The sequence below is a fragment of the Dipodomys merriami genome, unplaced genomic scaffold, assembly GCF_024711535.1.
Source record: "Dipodomys merriami isolate MVZ:Mamm:240054 unplaced genomic scaffold, mDipMer1.0.p SCAF_416, whole genome shotgun sequence".
In the NCBI taxonomy this organism is placed as follows: Eukaryota; Metazoa; Chordata; class Mammalia; order Rodentia; family Heteromyidae; genus Dipodomys; species Dipodomys merriami.
Genome location: NW_027205782.1, coordinates 479054 through 502214, shown reverse-complemented (window position 1 = coordinate 502214; position 23161 = coordinate 479054). Strand labels below are relative to the sequence as shown.

Below are 23161 nucleotides of genomic sequence, written 5' to 3'. Positions count from 1 at the left end.
ATGCATTTCCTATTCATGTCTCCATCCTCTACACAACACTCCCTCCACAAAATGAGCAGCCCCATCTGATTTAGATATTCAGCATTTCTACATTTCTTAGGTGGTCCTCTTGCAGGTTGTGATCACTGCTTTGGAGAAAATATGTGTTGAGCCCTCTCTCGCTCTTGCCACCCTACTTGGGTGGCTGAGGCAAGCAGTCATCATAGTGAGGCAATGCATCCTAAGGCCTAGCACTGTGATGCTCACACCAGCTTCAGTGGGCCCTAATCCCAGAAATGTCCCTACATAGTTTACATATCCTTGAGCAAACGACTCCATTTCTCTGTGCTTCTGATTTCTCCTCTAAAAACACATATGGTGGTCATACCTTACCTCACAGAGTTCTTGTGAGAATTAAATAATATCTTACATTTAAAGGGTTTATGTTCTTACAGCTACTTCCATTAACAAAGTTGCGTTTGTCCCAGTCTACCACTTCAGCTCAATACAGTCAGTATTAACTCTCTAGATTGAAGATAAATAGGAAGCCTTTCATTCATTGTCCAGTTCAGCATACAGTATTCCACATCGTTTCAAGGTAAGATAATTTGGATCTTTGTTTCCCACTGTTTCCCACTGACAATTCTTCCACACATGGTCAATTGATGACAGCCCTGAAGGAAAAATGGGACCAAAACCCCGAACTGAAGTGGCATAAATTGGCCTTGATTTACTGATCAGATTTTAAAGAATTACAAAAATAGTAATCAATCTTATTCTATAGATGGTATGATTTGTTACATTTTCTTAAATTGGACCTGTGAGACAATGAAAAACGTATGCTGTAAGAATTAACCTGGCAGCCATTCATAATCTTCAGGAAATCCCTATGCTTAAAAAAATTAAATCCAACATTTATGGATTACCTTTTTCTCCACAATTTCTAGCCAGATGTGTGTGTGTGTGTGTGTGTGTGTGTGTGTGTGTGTGTGTGTATGAACCAGACCTGAGGCTTGAACTCAGGGCCTAGACATTGTCCTTGAGCATCTTTTGCTCAAGGCTAGTACTCTACAACTTGAGTCACAGCACCACTTCTGGCTTTTTCTGAGTAGTTTATTGGAGATAAGAGTCACATGGACTTTCCTGACAGGGCAGGCTTTAAACTGCAATCCTCAGATCTCAGCCTCCTAAGTAGCTAGATTACAAGCATGAGCCAACAACATTGGCTAGCCAGATTTTTAAGTACTCTGCATAAAGTACTTAATATCACCAAAACAGCTGAGACTTTGAGCTTTTTATTTGTTTCCTCTTGCTATTTTTTATCTTTTATACATTTTTATAAATACTGTATAGAGGGGTTACAGTTGCATGAGTAAGGTAATGAGTACATTTCCTATTGAGCATTGATACCTCCTCATTTGTTTTTCCCCTACCATCCCTTCCTTCCCCACCTCCCCAACTACTCTCCCCAACTCCACCAAAGTTGTAAAGTTCATTTTCAACATAGTGTCTTGTACATTTCATTGTTACAGTGGGTCAACCTATATCCTTATTTCAGCATTTTGTTATTTCCCCTCCCCTCCCCAAATTAGAAAAATGTATATACAAGATGCAGGGCACCAGAATCAAATACAGTGAAAACAGGAAATATATCATAGGGAAAGAACATAAAAAGAAACAAAGACATTCACATAGTATATTATAAGTACATTAAAAACTACAGCAAGAAAGATAAAACCTCTTGTGTCCCTATCTTGGGGTTCATTTCGTTTAGCATCATCTTATATGGTCATATGTACATAGCTTTTGACCTTTTCTGCTTGTCCTAGACATATACTAGTTATTGCAAATAAGGGAAACTATGGAACCGATGTTTCTTTGGGCCTGGCCTTCTTTACTTAATATAATTTTTTCCAAGTCTTTCCATTTCCTAACAAATGGGATGATGTCATTCTTTCTAATGGAGGCATAGAATTCCAATATACATATATATATACATATTTATATATATATATGATAGATATATGTATCTAGCACATTTTCTTGATCCATTCATCTACTGAGGAGCATCTGGGTTGGTTCCATATCTTAACTTCCAGCTTTTTAATATGAGATTTTGAGCTCTTTAATCCCAGTGCTTGACAGAGTTGACACTGAAACTGCTTCATAATGTTATTGATTAAATATAAAAGTGTTTACCCTGACCACAAGAATCACTTTGAGAAAGTTGAATTGGATGGTACAATTTTTTTTTGCTTTTTAGATTGTAAAAATATATTGATAAAGTCAAAAAGAAAACAGCCAGATACTTGGGTTATCTTTACCACTAAAATATATCATTTGAATCATATCTTAAACAGTGACACTTCAACCATTACTAGTAAAGGAAATTAAGAGTCTACTTAAAGAACTATAGATAAAAGCTGTTTTAAAAATTCCATGATGGTCAAATTATTTTTAAATCTGATTTGCACAGATTTATTCAGAATGCTGTCTTTCCTATAGTTGAATACGCTTTTTTTTTTGAGGGGGGGATCGGTTGTAGGGCTTGAACTCTGTCCTGGGCTCTTCAGCTCAAGGCTATCACTCTACCACTTGAGCCACAGCACCACTTCTGGCATTTTCTGTGTAGGTTATATTAAGGAATCAATCCCAGGGCTTCATGAATGCTAGGTAAGCACTCTACCACTAGGCCACATTCCCTGGAATATGTTTTTAAAGAGAGAGAAAAAAGCAATCATCTCATTCTTTCAATGACAGTGGGGTTTTTTTAAAGTAAAAATAAGAAAAAAAATGAACATGTATATGATCAGCTAGCTCCACCGGGACACCGGGAATTGGACAATGGAACTCTCAGAAGACCAGTGTAGCTTGTCTTAGAGACAGGTCCCTGGAAAGAGCAGACCCCTCCCCAGGATTGAATGATGACTTCACTATACTGGGCAGGGTGGGGGTTGGGGAGGAATGTCTCTTAAGAACTTGAAAGGACCAATGAAAATTCTCAAGTTGCTGAGCTCAAAATCCACCAAACAGGCAAAGGGAAACTTCAGGTCAAGCTTCTTCCAACACAAGAACAAATCCTGGGAGCATGTTTTCTGGAAAGACCTAAAACCTCACAGACACTTAAATAAAGCAACTTACATTGTAAAATGAACCCACACTTCGATACTCTTTAAATCAGCCAAAATACAGGAATCAGAAATGGAATACAGGAATCAGAAACTCTGGTGAGTGAAATTATCAGATTTTAACTCATTTGTAGCATCTTCTCTGTCTATTGCATACAAACCTTTTTCTATTAATTGTTCTAGCCCATAGCACATTTTTGAGAACACCATTACATTTTCAAAACCTTTGTGGCTTTCATAAGTCACTTTAACTAAAAGGCTTTCTACTCTCAAAGGTCCTTTAACCAGAGTAAGAAACATAAGTGAAATCAAGACAAGCCTGAAGAGTGCTCAAAGCAGGATCCCAAAAGAAAGAAGTGATTTACAGCACAGTAACCAGTAAAACAGCACCAACTGAAAAAGATGGACAGGAACTACACCATAATGAATGTAGTTGTCATTAGATAATGCTAATTAGAGTAATTCTGGCTTTATCCAATTTTTAAAATATTTAGTTTTATTTTTAAATGCACAATAGTTAACTAAATAAACAAATATTAAAGTCTAAGTTGTTTTTAAAAAATGGAGAAAAGGGTAAAGACTTGGGAAGGGTGGGATTTTATTATTTAGACCTTATTAAAAATGTTCCTTTTCATACCTTAAAAGTCTTGGTTATGACTCAGGAAAAATTTTCATTTGGAAGGGACCTTAAAGATCATCTGATTAAACTACTTTATTCTACAACTAAGGAAGCAAGTGAATTTCCTCACATATAGTTAATCAGGCAGGCTTGGAACTCTAATCACAATTCCTACATCCCCCTAAAAAACGCTTAGCACACAGAGTTTGTAATGCCAAAGAGTTCCATGTCCATTTTCCAAATAGAAAAGAAGTATTATAAAATATAAGTACTCAACTCAAAGAAAGGTTGGACAAATGGGATTTCATGAAACTGCAGAACATGTGCATGGCAAAGGACATAGCTAGCAACATCAACAAAAAGCCCACAGATTGGGAGAAGATCTTCACTACCTCATATCTAAAAATATACTTAGAACTCAAAAAATTAAATCCTCCAAAAATAAATCCTCAAAGAAACAACCTTCCCATTAACAAGTGAGTTAAAGATTTAGAGAAAGACTTCTCTGAAAAGGAAATAAAAATGGCCAACAGGCACATGAAGAAATGCTCAACTTCTCTAGCCACAAAAGAAATGCAAATCAAAACAATATTGAGATTTCATCTCACCCCAATTAGAATGGCTATAATCAAGAAATCTGGTAACAACAGATGCTGGATGGAATGTGGTCAAAAGGAACCCTACTGCACTGTTGGTGGGAGTGTAAACTTGTTCAACTAAACTGGAAAGCAATATGCAGGTTCCTCAAAAAACTACACATAGAGCTCCCCTATGACCCAGCAATCCCACTTCTGGGTATTTACCCAAATGATCACAAACAAGACCACACTAAAGCTACCAGCACAACTATGTTTATCACAGCATTATTCACCATATAATATGGATATGGAAGATATGGAACCAACCCAGATGTCCCTCAGTAGATGAATGAATCAAGAAAATGTGGTATATTTATACAATGGGAATGCTTCCATCAGAAAGAATGACATTGCCCCATTTGTTAGGAAATGGGAAAAACTTGGAAAAAATCATATTAAGTGAAGTAAGCCAGGCCCAAAGAAATATAGGTCCCATGGTTTCCCTCATTTGCAATAATTAGGATATGTCTAGGATAATTTTATCAGATGAGCAGAAAAGCTCAAAAGCTATGTACATATGACCATATTGTAACATCTGAGTTGCTATTTACTGGCAGAACGTTCCTCCTGAGCAGTGGCAGCAGTGAAGCGTTTAGCGCAATGTCTCACATCATTTTTCTGGTGCAACCTACCAAGAGGCCGGAAGACAGAACTTACACTGACTATGAATCTGTGAATGAATGCATGGAAGGTGTTTGTAAAATGTATGAAGAACATCTGAAGAGAATGAATCCCAACAGCCCCTCAATCATGTATGATATGTTGTTTGATTTTATCGACAATCTGACAGATCTCAGCTGCCTTGTTTACTGAGCTCATACCCAGAGATACCAGCTTATAACGAAGACTGGACCAAAGAGATCTACATACTCGGTCGGCAGGCCCCACAGCCTGGGAAATAATTGAGTTGGAAGCATTAGGGCACAAGGGGTGGGCTTGGAACAAAGGTGTGTACAATGTGCTATAGTGGGAGTTTGTATTACAGTGATGCTGCTTCCATTTTGTTACAGTCTAGCCAAGAGCGAATGTATTAGATGAAATGAGGATCTTTTCTATTGAAGGCCCTCATTATATCTTTTTTCCTTTTTCTTTTTTTTACTTAAACATTTTTATGATGATTTAGATGGAAGTTGTTCATTGTCAGTTAATGAAGGTTCCAGTCCTCCAAACTGTTCCTATCTACTTTATAACATTCACAAACTAACCCTTCAAGATGGGGTGGGGTGGGAACAATTTAGTTATGTACTCAGATAAAGTCTTAGTGCAAAATAAATATATTGTTTAGTTATTTCAAAAAAAGTTCCTCCTATTGTCTGGCCTCAGTCCCTCCTGCTATTGGAAATCTACTCTCTCTCCTGAACCCCCTTTCCCTTGGAGAAAAAGGATATCCATGAGAACAAAAATGTGAAATCAGAAAACAGAACAAAATTATTGATAAAGGGCAAAGCCTCTTGGTAAAGAAAAACCCCAGACAAAGGCTGACCAGTAGTCAGGAACTGATAATAAAAATCATTTCTGTAATAGTGTCAATAGCATTGATAGTATTGGTCGTGCTGACCAAGTCAAGATTATGTTTTACCTATGCTCTTGTGACTCAAGGCTATGTTTTTACTATGTTTTGCTTCTGTAACCTTGCTGGCTTGCCTCAGTAACAAGGTCTTAAGCCCACAGGTGACATCACCACTGTCCTCCAATTGAAGACCACCACTGAGTGTTCCCACTATGGGCAGCCTATTGCAAATTATGTATGATATTTACCATAAAGAAAAATGAATTTAAAGGTCATATAACCATAACCAATGACAATATGCCAAACCTGCCTTGCATGATGCGTCTATGTAACTCTATGTCAGCTACCCCTATAAAAATCCATCCTACCCTGAGCTTAGGGCTGTTCTCCTACTTTCCTGGTAGTAGGAAGCAGTCCCCATGTGGTGGTAATAAAGTTCCTAGTTTCTTTAACTGGATGTCTTGGAGTCTCTTTTGGATCCAGGATATTATACATATAAGATGATGCTAAGCAGGGAGGACCCAAGATGTCACAACAAAACAGTAGGGAAACACTACAGCTCTCTCCAACCGAATAGAGAGTTCTAGTTCCAATGTTCAGGTTCCCCAAGAGATCAACAACAGCAAAAAAAAAAAAAAAAAAAGCAAACAACCAGAGAAATACAGGATCTGAAAAAAGAAAAGGAAAAAAAAAACCTCAGAACCTGAACAAAGATGGAAAAATGCAAAGACCCTTCCCCCCCACCACTCGCTGGCTGTGGGGCTCCACGCCAAGCCACGAAAATGACCTGGCCCGTGGCTGCCTGAGACCTCAGAGCCACAGCGGTCTGTAAAACTCCAGCACAGAAAACTCACACCTCATTGACCTGGACAGTGTAAACAGAGACAGAAACCGGAGATAAGGTACCGTGAAACCCAGAGTTCCAACCACCACCCTGCCCAGCACACAACCATTGCAACAGAGCACAGTGGTGACTAATGATCTACACAAATAGAGTGATCTGTCACAATACCACTGGACAGCCCCTAACCAGTTCCAGGATGTGAGAACCCCAGAGGAGACACACACACCCCTCCACCCAACCCCCCCCCACACCCCGCCATGGGAGACCAGTGCTGGCAGTAAGCCCCAGAGCTTGACCCGAACCTCTCCCCCTCCTGCCTGGGCTACTGGTCCCACTGAAGCTGGGAACTGAGAAAACGCCCCAGCAACCGGTGGAGCACAGTGAGCCTGCAAGGCTTGACCAAGGGCGCCCCTGGGAAGGAGCTTGAACACAGCTGGTCCCTGGCTGAAATCAGGAACTACACTCTCGGGCTCCAACAGCCAGCCGCGGAAGGAGCCTCACCTGTGTGCCCCTGCCTCGAGACCCAGCAGCTCAGGTCCCTGAGTCCCTGTCTGAAGTCAAGAATTGCACTTGCTGGCGCCAGCAACCAGCGGCAGAAGGAGCCCCACCTGTGTGCCCTAGGCGGGAGCTCCAGCAGATTAAACCAAGGGTACAAGCCTGAAATCAGGATCTGTGCATGGGCTCCAACAGCCAGTGGAGTACACCCAGCATGCCATGTTTGGCCCAGAGTGCACCTGGGAGGGAACCCAAGCAAGCTAGGTTACTGGTCCCTGGCTGAAGCTGGGAACTGTACTTGTGGGCTCAAACACCAGTGAAACAAGCCCAGCCTGTGTGCACCAGGCAGGAGATGGGGCAGCTCAGGCAGCTGCTACCTGGCTAACGTTGGGAACTACCAGTGGGCTCTAGCAACTGGTGGAATACATCCAGCCCACCAGGTTTTGCCAAGAGCACTCCTGGGAGGAAGAACAAGCAGCCTAGGCTGCCAGTCCTTTGCTGAAGTCGGGAACTGCCTGTGGGCTTCAGCAGGCAGCTGAATGAGCCCCACCTGTGTGTCCCAGGAAGGAGTCCAAGCTGCCTAAATCACCTGTCCCAGCCTCAGCAGAGGATAGTGTGTGTCTGACCACCAGAACCTAAAAAGAGTGAGCCCTACATGGGTCAGACTAGCAGCTGCAGGGCGGTCCCTCCCCCCAACAGACTCAAGACCTGGCAAAGTTCCTTTCAGCCATCGCAGAGCTGAGAGCAGGCTTCAACAATTGACCCAGGAACCAACCTAGAACTAAGCTTAGTACTAGGTTTGGGATTCAACTCCAATAATCCCTAAATCCTCATGCAAAAATCACAGCAAAAAAAATTACAAGATTCATCACCAAGACACCAAACCATCCCCAAAGGCCAGCAACCACCCAGGGGAAAACTCTAGTGAAAGCAAAAAAGAAATGGAAGACAAACTCTACATCCAAGAGTTGATAGAGGCAATGACTCAAGAATTAAAGAGAGAAATGGATCAGAAATTTAAAGATCAAAGAAACAAATTATCAAAAGAGATCCAGGATTTCAAAAAAGAGATGCACTCAAAAATAGATGCACTACCCACCTCATTAAAAGACAAAATTAACATTTTGAAAGCCAATAGAAATCATATATGATTCAATTTCCTCCATGCAAACCACAATGGAATCTATAGTTAATAGACTGCAGGAAATGGAAAATAGAGTATCAGGTACTGAAGACAAAATGCAGCAACTGGGAAAAAAAAGTCATGGATATGGGGGGAAAACACTCAAAATATACCAAAGAGAAGTCCAAAAACAAGCTGACAATGCCAAGAAACTTTACCTTTATATAACTGAGGTTGACAAAGGTGAGGAATACCAGAATAGAGGGATGCAACACTTATTCAATAAGATTATCGCCAAAAATTTTCCCAATCTTAAAAGAGAAAATCTCACCTACATAACAGAAGCATACAGAACACCTAGCAGAAAGGATCCCAGAAGGAACACTTCTAGGCACTTTATAGTAAAAATGCTAGGAAGGTGGCTTAGTCATAGAGTGCTTGCCTTGCATGCATGAAGCCCTGGTTCAATTGCTCAATACCACAAAATCAGAGAAAGCCAGAAGTGGCACTGTAGAGCGCTAGCCTTGAGCAGACAGAGGCTGAGGGACAGTGTCCAGGCTCTGAGTTCAAGCCCCAGGACTGGCAAAACAAAAAAACAAAAACAAAAACAACAGTGCTAGATCTGAATAACAAAGAAATGATCTTGCATGCGGCAAAAGCAAAGAAAGAGCTATATTACAATGGCAAAAAAAAAAAAATCAGAATCACTGAAGACCTCTCCACACAGACACTGAATGCAAAAAAAAAAAAAAAAAAAAAGCCTGGAAAAGTACCATCTGTGCCCTGAGAACCAATAACTGCCAACCCAGACTGGTATATCCATTAAAGCTAGCATTCACATTCAATGGAAAAACTAAAATGTTTAATAGTAAAGAAAAACTAAATGAATTAATAAACAATAAGCCAGAATTACAAAGAATATTAAGAGGGGAATACAATCTGAAGAAAACAGTCAAGATCAGGGATCCACATCAGATAGATATCACTAGAAGATATAAGCACAGGAGGAAAGGAAAGAAAAAAAAACTAAGAAAGCAGGAAAATGACAGGTAACACAATGCACCTCTCTATAATAACCATAAACATTAATGGACTCAATTCTCCAATTTAAAGAAAAAGAACGATGATGGTATAATTTGTGGAGGGGAAGGGAAAAAACAAATCATTTAAATAGGGATACAGGTGGACCCATTGCAACAATGAGATGTACAAGTTATGTCAAAAAACGAACTTTACAACTTTGGCGGGGGAGGAGGGGGCTGCGAAGGGAAAACAAAGGAGAAGGCAACAATGCTTGATAAGAAATGTACTTGTACAGTATTTTCACAATAAAAAAAGAAAAAGAACTGAAGATTGGATCAGAAAACAAGATCCATCTATTGTTGTCTTCAAGAAACCCATCTCAAAGATAGAAACAAACTCCGAGTGAAGGCATGGAGGAAGATCTATGATGCAAATGCTCCCAGCAAGAAGGCAGGAATTGCCATCCTGATATCTGACAAAATAAACTTTTCATTAAAATCAATACAAAAAGACAAAGAACACTACATATTAATATAGGGAACAATCCAGGAGGAAGATATCAACATTATCAATTTATATTCTCCAAACACTGAAGCACCCAAATATGTTAAGCAAATATTCTCAGACTTACAGAAAAAAAATAGATGAAAATACAATTATACTATGAGACTTTAATACTCCACTCTCACCAAATGACAGACCTACCAAATACAGATTGGTAAAGAAGCCTCTGAATTAAATAATATCATATCTCAAATTAACTTATTAGACATGTACAGAGTTTTCCATTCAGCAACAACCCAGTACACATTCTTCTCAGCAGCCCATGGAACTTTCTCCAAAATAGATCATATAATAGCTCAAACTTTAAGCAAATACAAGAGGATCGACATATTCACTTGTGTTCTATCTGACCATAGTGGAATCAAGCTAATTCTCAATAACAAAGCATAGAGTAGAAACTACTCAAATACATACATGGAAATTTAGCAGCACACTTCTGAGCAACACTTCTGCGTCACAGAAAAAATTAAAGAAGAAATTAAAAAGTTCCTACAATTCAATGAAAATGAATAGACACACAAAGAAATCTGTGAAACACAGCAAAAGCAGTCCTGAGGGGCAAATTTATTGCTCTCAGTGCAAGAAAATGGATATACACCAAGTAAATAATCTCATGATGCAACTAAAACATCTAGAAAAGCAAGAAAAAGCTTGAACTCAAAGTGACTAGACAGAGTGAGATATCCAAAATAAGAGCTGAAATTAATGATATAGGGACTAAGAAAATTATAAATAAAATTAACAAAACAAAAATCTGGATTAAAAAAATTAATAAAATTGATGGACCTCTAGCAAGATTTAAAAAAGAAGAAAGGATACCCAAATCAATAAAATCAGGAATGCCAAAGAAAAAAAGCTACAAGAAACATCCAAGACATCCAAACAATCATAAAGAACTATTTCCAGAATCTATACTTACTAAGGAAGAAAAACTTAGCAGAAATGGATGAATTTTTAGAGAAATACAAATTGCCCAAACTGAGCCAAGAAGAAATAAATCAATTAAATAAGCCAATAACTTACAATGAGATAGAGGAAGCAATCAGAAGTCTTTCAATAAAGAAAAGCCCAGGACCAGATGGATTCACTATGGAATTCTGTAAGACCTTTAGAGAGGAAATAATACACATACTCCTCAAGGTCTTCCATGAATAGAAACAGAGGAAGAAATCCCAAACTCATTTTATGAAGCCAATATCACACTCATCCCCAAACCAGGCAAAGATCCCACAAAAAAAAAAAAAAAAAGAGAACTACATCCATGGTGTAAGTCCTGTTGTCACTGTATTTGATTCCAGTGTCCTGCATCTTGTATATACATTTTTCTAATTTGGCGAGGGGAAGGAAAATAACAAAATGCTGAAACAAGGATTCAGGTTGACCCATTGTAACAATGAGATGTACAAGACACTGTATTGAAAACAAACTTTACAACTTGTGGGGGCAGGAGGAGTTGGGGATGTGGGGAAGGAAGTGATGTAGGGGAAAACAAAGGAGGAGGTAACAATGCACAATAGGAAATGTACTCATTGCCTTACTCATGTACAATATCTTTACAATAAATATGTATATATCCACATATATATATATGAGAACTACAGACCAATTTCTTTGATGAACACAGATGCAAAGCTCCTCAATAAAATTTTAGCCAACAGAATCCAGAAACATATCAAAAAAATAATACATTTGATCAAGTAGGCTTCATCCCAGAGATGCAGGGATGGTTTAACATATGTAACTCAATAAATGTAATACATCACATCAACAGATTCAAGGTCAAGAAGAACATGATTATCTCCACTGATGCAGAAAAGGCTTTTGATAAAATACAACACCCATTCATATTAAAAGCTCAGGAGAAAATAGGAATAGAAGGAATATTCCTTAAAACAATAAAAGCCCTATATGACAGACCAATAACCAATATTATACTAAATGAGGAAAAACTATAACCAATTCTCTTAAAATCAGAAACATGACAAGGATTCCCACTCTCGCCATTCCTCTTCAATATAGTTCTGGAATCCTTAGCCAAGCAATAAGGCAAGAAAAAGGGATACACATAGGGAAGAAAGAAATTAAACTATCCCTATTTGCAGATAGCATGATATTATACCTTAATGATCCCAAAAACTCCACTCCCAAACTCCTCGAACATATAAACCACTTTGGTAAAGTAGCAGGATACAAAATTAACCCACAAAAATCAGTTGCCTTTCTGAACACCAACAATGTACAAGCAGAAAGGGAAGCCAGGGAAACAACCCTATTCACAATAACCTCAAAACAAAACTAAAATATCTAGAAATTAACCTAACCAAAGATGTAAAGAACCTATTTAGTGAAAAAACTATAAAATCTTAAAGAAAGAAATCAAAGAGGACACCAGGAAATGGAAAGGCCTTCCATATTCTTGGATAGGCAGAATCAATATTGTGAAAATGGCCATACTGCCAAAAATGATAGACAAATTCAATGCAATTCCCACTAAAATCCCAGTGACATTCTTTACTGAAATAGAGAAAATAATCCAAAAATTCATATGGAACAACAAAAGACCTAGAATAGCCAAAGCAATTCTAGGCAAAAGAAAAAAAAATGCAGGAGGTATCACAATCCCAGATTTCAAGCTCTACTATAGAACCATAATAACAAAAACAGCTTGGTAGTGGCACAAAAAGAGACCCAAAGACCGATGGAACAGATTAGAAAACCCAGAAATAAAATCGCATACCTATATTTGACAAAGGAGCCAAAGATATACAGTGGAAGAAGCATAGCCTCTTCAAATATTGGTGCTGGGAAAACTGCGACCACATGCAGAAAACTAAAAGTGGACCCCAGCCTGTCACCATGCACTAACATTAACTGAAAATGGATTAAAGACCTTAATATCAAACATAAAATTCTGAAACTACTGCAGGACAGATTAGGAGAGACACTTGACCTTATAGGCACAGGCAAGAAGTTCCAGAACAGAGTCCCAGGGTCACAACAAATTAGAAAGAGTCTCAACAAATGGGACTACCTTAAAATAAAAAGTTTCTGCACAGCCAAAGACATAGCTACCAAACTAGAAAGACGGCCAACCAATTGGGAAAAAATATTTACCAGCAATATATCAGACAAAGGCCTCGTATCCATTTTATACAGGGAACTCAAGAAACTAACCCTTCCCAAATCAAACAAACCAATCATTAAATGAGCAAGAAAGAAAACTAAAGAGAGACTTCTCAGAAGAGGAAGTAAAAATGGCAAAGAAGTACATGTTCAGCATCCCTGGCCATAAAGGAAATGCAAAAAAAAAACCATGCCTGAGATACCCACCTTATTCCAGTCAGAATGGCCCATATCCGAAATCCAGCCAATGACAAATGCTGGAGGGGATGTGGCGAAAGAGGAACCTTACTGCATTGCTGGTGGGATTGTATACTAATACAACCACTTTGGAAAGCAGTCTGAAGGTACCTCAGAAAGCTAAATATAGACCTCCCCTATGACCCAGCCATACCACTCCTAGGCATCTACCCTGAGCAACAAGAACCAGGATATAAGGACATATGTACTTCCATGTTCATTGTTACACTGTTCACAATAGCCAAGATATGGAAACAACCCAGATACCCCACTACAGATGAATGGATCCAAAAATTGTGGTACCTATATACAATGGAATATTATGCAGCCATTAGAAATGACAAAATAATGGCATTTACATGGAAAATAATGGAACTAGAACAAATCATTTTAAGTGAGGTAAGCCAAGATCAGAGAGACAAATGGCAAATGATCTCCCTGATATGCAGATGTTAAATTCAAATGCAAGGGGATATGACAAAGTAAACAGGACTCAAGAAGCAAAAGACCTCTACTTAATTTGTTGTTATTTTTAAATGACTCCATTACATCTGAGGGAAACTAGCAGGAGGCACACAATCAGAGGGAAACAGGGGAAAAATATATAACAAAGGGGTCCATCAACTGCACTGGACATTGATGAAAATAAACTAAGCAAATCAAGAGCAGCAATGGGAAGGAGGGAATGAGAGGGATAGAGGGGACAGCTTACACTAAGCAAAAGGAAAGAAATGTTCATACTTCCTGATGTGGAAGAAATAGTTGTATTTTCAAAGCTCATGGAATTCACAAGATTTATAGATCATGATAATGACAATTTGTCTTGTGAAGGTTAAAAGGTGTTTGTGACTTTAAGTATTACTATCCCACAATATTGTGAAATTTATGTAATCACTTAATCTCAATAAAAAATTATTTTAAAAAAGATGATGCTAAGCAAAAGGAACCCCAAGATATGGACACAAATGGTCTTTGTTGTTGTTGTTTTGGTTTTTGTTTTTGTTTTGTTTTTTGGTCCGGTCGTGGAGCCTGAACTCTGGGCCTGGGCGCTGTCCCTCAGCTCTTCAGCTCAAGGCTAGCGCTCTACCACTTGAGCCATAGTGCCACTCCTGGCTTTTTTCTTTTTGCTTATAGGGTGCTGAGGAATCGAGCCCAGGGCCTCATGCATGCAAGGCAAGCGCTCTACCACTGAGCCACCTTCCCAGCCCCTGTTGTTGTTTTTTTTAATGTACTATGTGATCTTTTTGTTTCCTTCGTATGTTCTTCCCCCTATGGCATATCCTCTGTTGTCACTGTACTTGATTTTGGTGCCCTGCATCTTGTATATACATTTATCTAATTTGGGGAGGGGAAGGGGGATAACAAAATACTGAAACAAGGTCACAGGATGACCCTTTGTAACAATGATACCCACAGCCACTATGTTGGAAATACACTTTACAACTTTGGGGAGGGGAGAGTAGTAGGGGAGGTAGGAGGAGGAAAGGGACAGTAGGAAAAAAACAAAGGAGGGGGTCACAATGCTCAACAAGAAATGCACTCATTACCTTACTCATGTAACTGTAACCCCTTTGTACATCATCTTTACAATAAAATAAAATTAAATATTTATATATAAGTTCTCTCCACTCTGGAGTAGATACCCAAGTAAAATAAAATGTATGTCTGCCTATAATTTTGTACAGAATGTCACAGCAGTATTATTTACATTAGCTAATCTCTATCAGTTAAGGAATATATGAACAAAGTGTGCTATAGCTATACAGTGGAATATTATGTGGCCATAAAAAAGAGGAAAGTAACTAGGATTCGTGACTCACACTTACAATCTCAGTTACTTGGGAGGTAAAATTAGAAGGCTCATAGTTCATTGCCAGCCCAGAGGAAAATAAAACCCTCTCTCATAAAGCAAGCCAGCTCTGGTGGTACAGGTCAGCCATCCCAGCTACACAGGAGCACATGTAGAGTGATCACTGTCTGAAGCCAGCCAGAGGGAAAAAAGCAAAATCCTTATCTAAAAAATAATTAAAGAGGGGCTGGGAAGGTGGCTCAGTGGTAGAGCACTTGCCTTGAGGCCCTGGGTTTGATTCCTCAGCACCACATAAGCAGAGAAAGCTGGAAGTGGTGCTGTGGCTCAAGTGGTAGAGCGCTAGCCTTGAGCTGAAGAGCTGAGGGACAGCACCCAGGCCCAGAGTTCAGGCCCCACGACCGGACCCCCCCCAAAAAAATAATAATAATTAAAGAAAAAGCACTTGGAGGTGTGACTCATGGCTAGAGGAGTAGAGAACTTGCCTAGCAAGCACAAGGGCCTGCTCAAAATAGCAATTCTATTTTAAAAAAATGAAAAAAAGAAACAATACAAATGAGTCTTAAAACAGTGCTAAGTGAAAGAAGTGAGTACAAGGAGTTACATACTATGTGTCTCCATTTACATGAAATATCCAGAATAAGCAAATCTACAAAAGCAGAAAGTAGCTTGGTAGGCGTTAGCACTGAGGCAAGTAGAGGAGAGGGGATGATGGCTGGGAGACTTTGAGGTTAACAGAATCATTTCAGATTTTACTGTGGTGATGAATGCAGCTGAAAATAAGCACATGCCAAAAATTCTTCAGCAGGTACTGTACTTGTGTTCCAAGTACAAAACAAGACAGATAACGTTACAGCATAGTGAAAAAGTAGGGTTAGAATTTAGGTCAGAATGTCTATAACATTTCTATGTTTACTGTATTGCATTTGGTTGTGTGCCTCAGCTCTAGGACTCCTGCCTCTCTCTGTTCAAAGGCTAAATTCATCAGTCATTTCAACTGATGAAATTACTGTGGAGTATTAAACAGTTGTGTACACCAACTCATGGAATAAGCCAGCATGGCTAAAAGCCATGCACTAATTTTTTTTTAAACCTGGTAGATGGTTAAAATGTAAGAAACAAAGTCACTTCAAAAGATCTGATGAAATAACTAGGTGTGTGGTAATTGTTATACACAAGCCAATGAAAGGGAAATATTGCTATTGGTTTATAGTCTCATGGTCTAACACCATAGCCAAAACTTAGCAAGCCCCAATGGTCACTACAGAAAATCACTGGATAATACACATCAGTCTGATAAGTAGGTCGGTCACTTCACAGAAATAGGAAGCACAACAGGTTAACATGACACACACTATCACACTTCAAATCAAGGACACCTAGCATCCAAGTCCACAAAAAGCAGTTGCTGACCATTATTTTCTCCCTGTTGAATAACAGGAAACTTGCGCATTGTGTTTAAAGTTCAGTAGCAAGTGAGAACTTATTCTGGCTGCAGGCCTCAAATAATTCCAGAGATACTTAAATGCTCTTAGGCTGGGATCAGACGTGGCTGCCAACATTAATACAAAAGCAAGGCACTAAGGTCAACTTCCAGTTCACATTTCGCCAACAGCTTTCACACATGAATTTCTGAACAGGAGGGTGGGAGAGTATACAAAGGACTAGCATTCTCGTTAGCACCATTGGTAGACATTAAATGATCTCTTCACTAGCCAAAGTGCCCAATTGTGGTCTCCAGAATTCTGCTGTAGATAGCTCAGCCCATCAGTTTGGTAGGTAATAACCAGGTTTCTTTGTTCTATAATAATTAAGAAAAAGGGAGGCTTTCTATTTCCTTAGATCTATAGTCAATCCTCAGCCCTGATCTGTGATACATATTATTTTTTCTAATTTTGTGTTATAAATAAACCTTAAAATCTAAACCAACTTGCTTCTTTTTTCAAAGTATTTGATTTTGTGATATTGAAGGAAATTGATATGCCATAGCTACATTCCGCTGGCACATAATCTATCACTTTAAATAGATTCATAGCAACTGGACAAAGAAGTTCAAAAGACCCTTGTTCAGAGTTTCCATCAGTTTGACATCCAAAAAGCACAGATTCCATAAGGAGTCAATAACCAAAGCTGATTTTATCATTCTACTGCCAAATCTATGATAAAAAGTAATAGAATGATGATAATTTATTGTCAAGAAAATGATAATTCTATAATCACAAGTTTAACTTATCTCTGGCTAGTGAGATCACATCTTGCACTATCCAGGAAAATAATTGTCTAATTACACAGATTTCCAGATCATCACATATACTCTCTTATTTATATAGTCTTGACATTCAACAATTACAAATATACCTTAAAATTTAGATATGATGGAGAATTATTTCTCTTACTTACTCTTTCCAAAAATGCAAATTTACCCAGTAGTACTCAAAGGTACCTCTTAAATTCTTATTAGCACTTGTTTACAATGACAAAATCAAAATAGATTGGTTGCCACAAGTCATTCTCCAGATGTTCCTCTCAGTTACAATTGTTTTGATTTTTCTTCTTCTTCACTGACATTTAAACAGGTAGCAAATGAATGTCATCTTAATCACCATCTAACTATTCTGGTAAATACTCAGATCAAAACATTGTATTAAATCCAACACCTAAAATAAAAATCTGGTCAAGAAAAGCAAATAATTGGAGATATTGGATTGAAAAAAAATCACCAAATATACAGTTGACAGATTAGATCAATAAATGAATTGATATTAAATGCTAAATATGACACCATTATTTTCTATATCAAAACAAAATTAGAAGGGAATGTTGACTGATATTCATTTCAAAAATAGATTTCCCAGGGGAAGGGAAGGAGAAAGATGATAGATAGTAAGCTACAATTACATAGGAACACATTTTTGTGTGCTATTTCACAGCAAGGTGACTATAGATAATAAGGACATATATTTTTAAAGCTACAAGAAAGAATTTTTTAAATTTTTACCATAAATGAAAAAACAGAAATGTTTAGTGATAGTCAAATATTATGTAGCATATGCATGTATTGAACTATATCAAACTAATGTGGATGAGTTTTATGATTTTATGTGTCACTTTAGAAATAAATTTTAAAACAGACATCATGGAATATACACAATATTTTTACTGACTAAACTATTGGTGCAAAGTCATTTGCTAAAAATCTATGATGATACTCAAAATTAATTCTATAATTAGATGAACTGATTAGATAAACACTTTCCACCTAGGATATAATATGTAAACAGTTCCTCCTCATTCTCTAAAGACCACTATTTCTACCAGTCTTCAAGAGGACATAGATGAGAAGGACTTGTTCCATCAGTGGATGGGAATTCCATAATGCCCTTCTATTTGGCAATATTTCCAAGTGTCTACCATGTTGCAGAAACTGTGTTTGGCAATATTTGTCTATCCAGTTGAGAAACTCTTATTCCCATCTCTCCAGGAAATTACAGTCCATAGCAAATCAGAGACAAGAAAGCAATAAAGTAAATACAAACTAAAAAATGAGTCAGTGTTGTAAAGAAGTTGATCTGGACTTTCAAAAGAAGAGACCTCTGTGTGTATTTCTTTAAGACATCAAACACTCATATCATAATCTATCAAATGTCCAGGAACAGGATCTGTTATCAAGAGGGCTAGAATCTAGACTCTCAATAGGTCATCTTCCTGGGCCCAGGGGAAAGCCATGAGGTCTAAAGGCCCCAAAATGGAAGTGAATACTGAGATGCCAAGAATACAGAAACACAATCTGAAGGCACCCCCAAACAGTGCACCCAAACTTGTGATTCTGTAGTATAAGCCTGATTGTGGACCCGAACTTTTCTGTCTAGCAAAGAAACCCAACAACAGCAGGTAACTCATTGTTTAGACTCATCACTAACTCCATAGTATGTTTTCCTTGATTAAAATTATTGTAGAGAAATCCCTGGAATAACAACTATTTGTCAATCTAATTTATAAATATTACCTCTGGAAGGCTATTCTCTGGGAAACAATTGTATTTCCCAGGAGTGAATATATTACTAACAACAGAGGAAGTAAAACCAACTTGTAGAACATAAATATCATCTTAATCACTTTAGATCGGAATATATTAACTTTCTTAACTTAGTTTGCATTCCCCCTGAATCTGGTATACATGGCCAAGCTACTTAAATGGTAATAAGGAAATAACTCAAATAAAACAGAAAATAAGAAAGTAAGTAAAATAATTGTGGCAGTACTCACTGGTACATAATATTTGCTGTGTGAGATTCATCCTCATAACTCACAGATTCTGATTTCAGAAGACCATAGCCACATATCAGGTGCAGCAGCAAATTGCTGTGTCTACTTATACACATTGTTCTGTGTTTTGTCTACCAAGTTAAAGAATAGTTTGTTTTTGCTAACATCCCTGGCATATATAAATCTATAGTTGACAATCAAAGAAATATATTCTATATTGTTTGTTGTATTTTAGCACACCATCAGAGCACTCTGCATGCTTTAATGAACAGCTATACTGCATGTAGTCAGATATGCCCTTGACACTTTTACTAAAGAAACAAAATATGATAACTATCATGATTGGCTTAGTATAAGAACTTTTGTTTGGAAATACATTGTCCAAGAGTAAAATCAGTTTTCCTTTTATCAAAAGAGAAAGCAAAGTATAAGCTCCAGTTATAGTTCAGTTGGGATTCCCAAGCAAAACATGCGATCTCTCAGGTCACATTCTCCGGGTAGGTGGATTTCTTACATGACAACTCAAAACCAAGTCCTTCCTTCAGCTACCCCAGCCCAGACCCCAGACATGCTAAAAGCCATCTTATAAATGGCTCCTCTGGTCTTAGCTGCTCCAACCCCAGACATTCCAGGCTCTGCTGCCCTTACCCACTGCCAAAGCCAACAGGCACGCCAGACATTGTGGAACAGATAACAGCCATCTCAACTATGTTCTTTCTGAATTCCTGACCCATGGAATTTGTGAGTATTATGAATGACTGATACTTTATTGCTAAGATTCAGAAAAAGAGGATTGGTTGGTTTGTTATGAAACAAGTTCTTTCTGCTTTTCTGACTCCACGTCCCTGAGCCAGATTAGATGAAAACAAAACAAGTTGTAAACCCAAAAGTCTCTTTTTACGAACTGAAGAGAATAAATACACAGGTAACTCTTTGAAGGAAAACTATTACTATTTTGGCATTGAAAGGAGGGGGCGTGGGCACGATCACTTGAAAGTGAAGATCACCCCAAGAAAGTACACAGGGAACTCAGTCTTCTTGGAACTTTCCAGTCAGCCTTCTTGGAACTTTCATCCTTTTCCCACTTCATAAGAATATATTAATTGTACAAAATATGTTTTTGCATATTCATAATGAACTTTCATTGTATTCACACATCTCCATCTTTTCTTGATATCCCTTTTCATTCCTCCTTTTTCTTCTGTTTCCTCTCTTGTTGTCTCTACTTATATCCCTTTAAAAAGCAAACAAACAAAAAAATAGACTCCTCATATGAGAATAAACATGTGCTATTTGGCTAAGTCTGGATAATTTTGTTTAACAGGATGATTACCTCCTTCATCCATTTTCATGCAAACAACATAATGACAACAAATGACAACACAGTTCAAAGTCTCTCCAATAGACTAGGTCAAGTGGACGATAGAATATCAAGTCCTGAAAATAAGGTAATGTGTTAGTATATGCAGATGAAGATAGAGAAAACAACTCAGGAAGTATGGACAGAACATGCAAGATTTCTGGACACAATTAAAAGACCAAATATATGAATAATGAGCATAGAAGAGGTGAAGAGATAAATTTTAAAGCATGGAAAATATATTCAATAAAATGATATCTGAATATTTTATCCATCTTGAGGACCAAATGGTATCTCAAGTATAGGAGGCTTTTAGGACAACAAATAGAGAAGATGAGAAAGGAATCTTCACAATAAATATTGTATTTATAATATTAAATACATATAACAAAGAATATTAAAAGCTGAAAGAGAAAGTCAAATATTTTTAATCTTTATATTTATATTTTTAGGTATCCTTGTATTTATTTTAATTTTATATATATTTATATTTTGCTTTATAAATACTTTTTCATGCTTTATCTTCATATATATCAATTTTAAATATTTTTATTATAATTAAAAAGTTAGAAAGAATGAGATACTAACACCTGTTTTCATTTTAATTCCCCTTGTATTATCCAAATTATTTTTGTCACATCTTTACATACAAGTATATAAAGATAGAGAGAGAGATTTAGGCAACAGCTGATTCTTAAATTTAAATATCATATACATGTAAATGTACATTGTATATATGATATATGATATAATTTTTATGAAATTATAATCATAATAGCAAAAATCAGATCAGCAGCTGCCTAACACTGGGAATTAAGAAGGACAATAGCCACAAAGGTGAACTTCGTGGATTGATTTTTTTTAATGTTCCATATTTTGATTGTTTTGGTGATTGCATAATTATATATATTATATATATATATATATATATATACAGTATACCCAAAGTTATGGAAATGAATACAGTACACCCGAAGTTATGGAAATGAATACTTTACAAGGATATATCTTATTGTATATAAACTATGCCTCAATTAACATTTTTGAGGAAATATGCCCTTAGGAAGCTGAGGAAAAAATTTATTACAATTTACTCTATAGAGAATAAAGTAATACTTGATTTCAAATCATAGTGCTTTTGTGGCTCAGCTTATTTTCTGCAAAACAGTTGTATCAGTGAGTACTAGCTAAGTGAGGAGTTCTTCACAACAAGCTCACACAGAAAAGTCCATCTTGTCATTCCTCTGTGAGATTTATAGTTCACAAAATGGGTAGTTTTTCTCCAATGCTATAATAATGAAATGGAGCAAAGGAAATTTTATGATGGTTTTAGTTTGGTTCTACAGTCTGGAAAACATTCTTTTATAGATTTCATTAGGTGAGGACAACAAAGACTTGAAGTAAACTGACCAAGCCATTAGCTTGCCATTCCTTTTTGGTTGCCTCATCATGACAAAGTTTGATTGATGCCACTGGCCTGCTGTCCCTTCTGAAGTTGTATTTGGCTGCCAAGAGACCATCTATTTGACAATGAATTCTCCCAGGAATCCTTGTTAAGCCCTGGAACTACTGTATTAAGTGTTAGAGATAAGGTCCCAGACACAAGCATCGAAGCAAAAATTTTAACTTGAAGGAAATCCTCAAAGCATTTATTTAAAAACAGGAAGTTGAAGAAAGGATTATATGGCTTCCACTTGCTCCTCTACCCACTCCAGTCTTCCTTATCTTTCTCTGAGCCCCTAGAGTCTGAAGTAATGGAAAACCTGGGCTACTTACTATGTATAACCTATGGGGCCACTGTCAGAAATAAGAGGGGAAAGGGTGCAAATGAAGTAGCCATCTTTCTACCTCTATCCTTTATCAAGACTCATTTCATCTCTCCATAGCTTTTGTCAAATTATTACTTAAAGCTAATCTCTATGTCTAACCACAGCATCCTCTCTTGTTTTCAGATCTAGCAGAGGCAATGACTCCCTATAGCTAGCTCAGAACCCTACTGAGAGCCCTCACCTCACCATTAACATCTCAATTATTCAGATGAGAACATCTATGCTTACTTTCCAAGGGCCTGGTTCCTTGAGAGACAAAAGAAGCCAGGATGACATAGATAAATCCCCTTGTAACAGGTGGTTTGAAATCTGCTTGTACTGAAAAGTATTAATACCTGACTTGGGCCCATTAACTGACTAAAAGCTTGGCCTTCGTTCCGTATGTGTCTTCTCAGCCAGTTTCTCTGCAGTCACTTTGCAGTGACCTTGGATCCCAGGAAGGGCAGAACTGATCAACAAAATCATTATGACAGTCCAAAAACTATAAGGAACAGTAGCACCTCTTCAGGACACACCACCCACCAGTCAACTTGTTTATCCTGACCAGTGATGACATCAAGTAACAACTTTTCTATAACCCCTGTCAAAACAATAACTAAAATAATGATCAACTACA

General features: G+C 37.6%; 1 protein-coding gene and 1 pseudogene across 2 annotated transcripts in view; one reads left to right on the top strand and one right to left on the bottom strand.

Annotated features, from left to right (window-relative positions):
- Window positions 1-23161, bottom strand: part of LOC138807212 (ras-specific guanine nucleotide-releasing factor 2) — a 216923-nt gene that overhangs the window by 164726 nt on the left and 29036 nt on the right. The window lies entirely within an intron of this gene.
- On the top strand, window positions 4965-5266 carry LOC138807217 (enhancer of rudimentary homolog pseudogene; annotated as a pseudogene).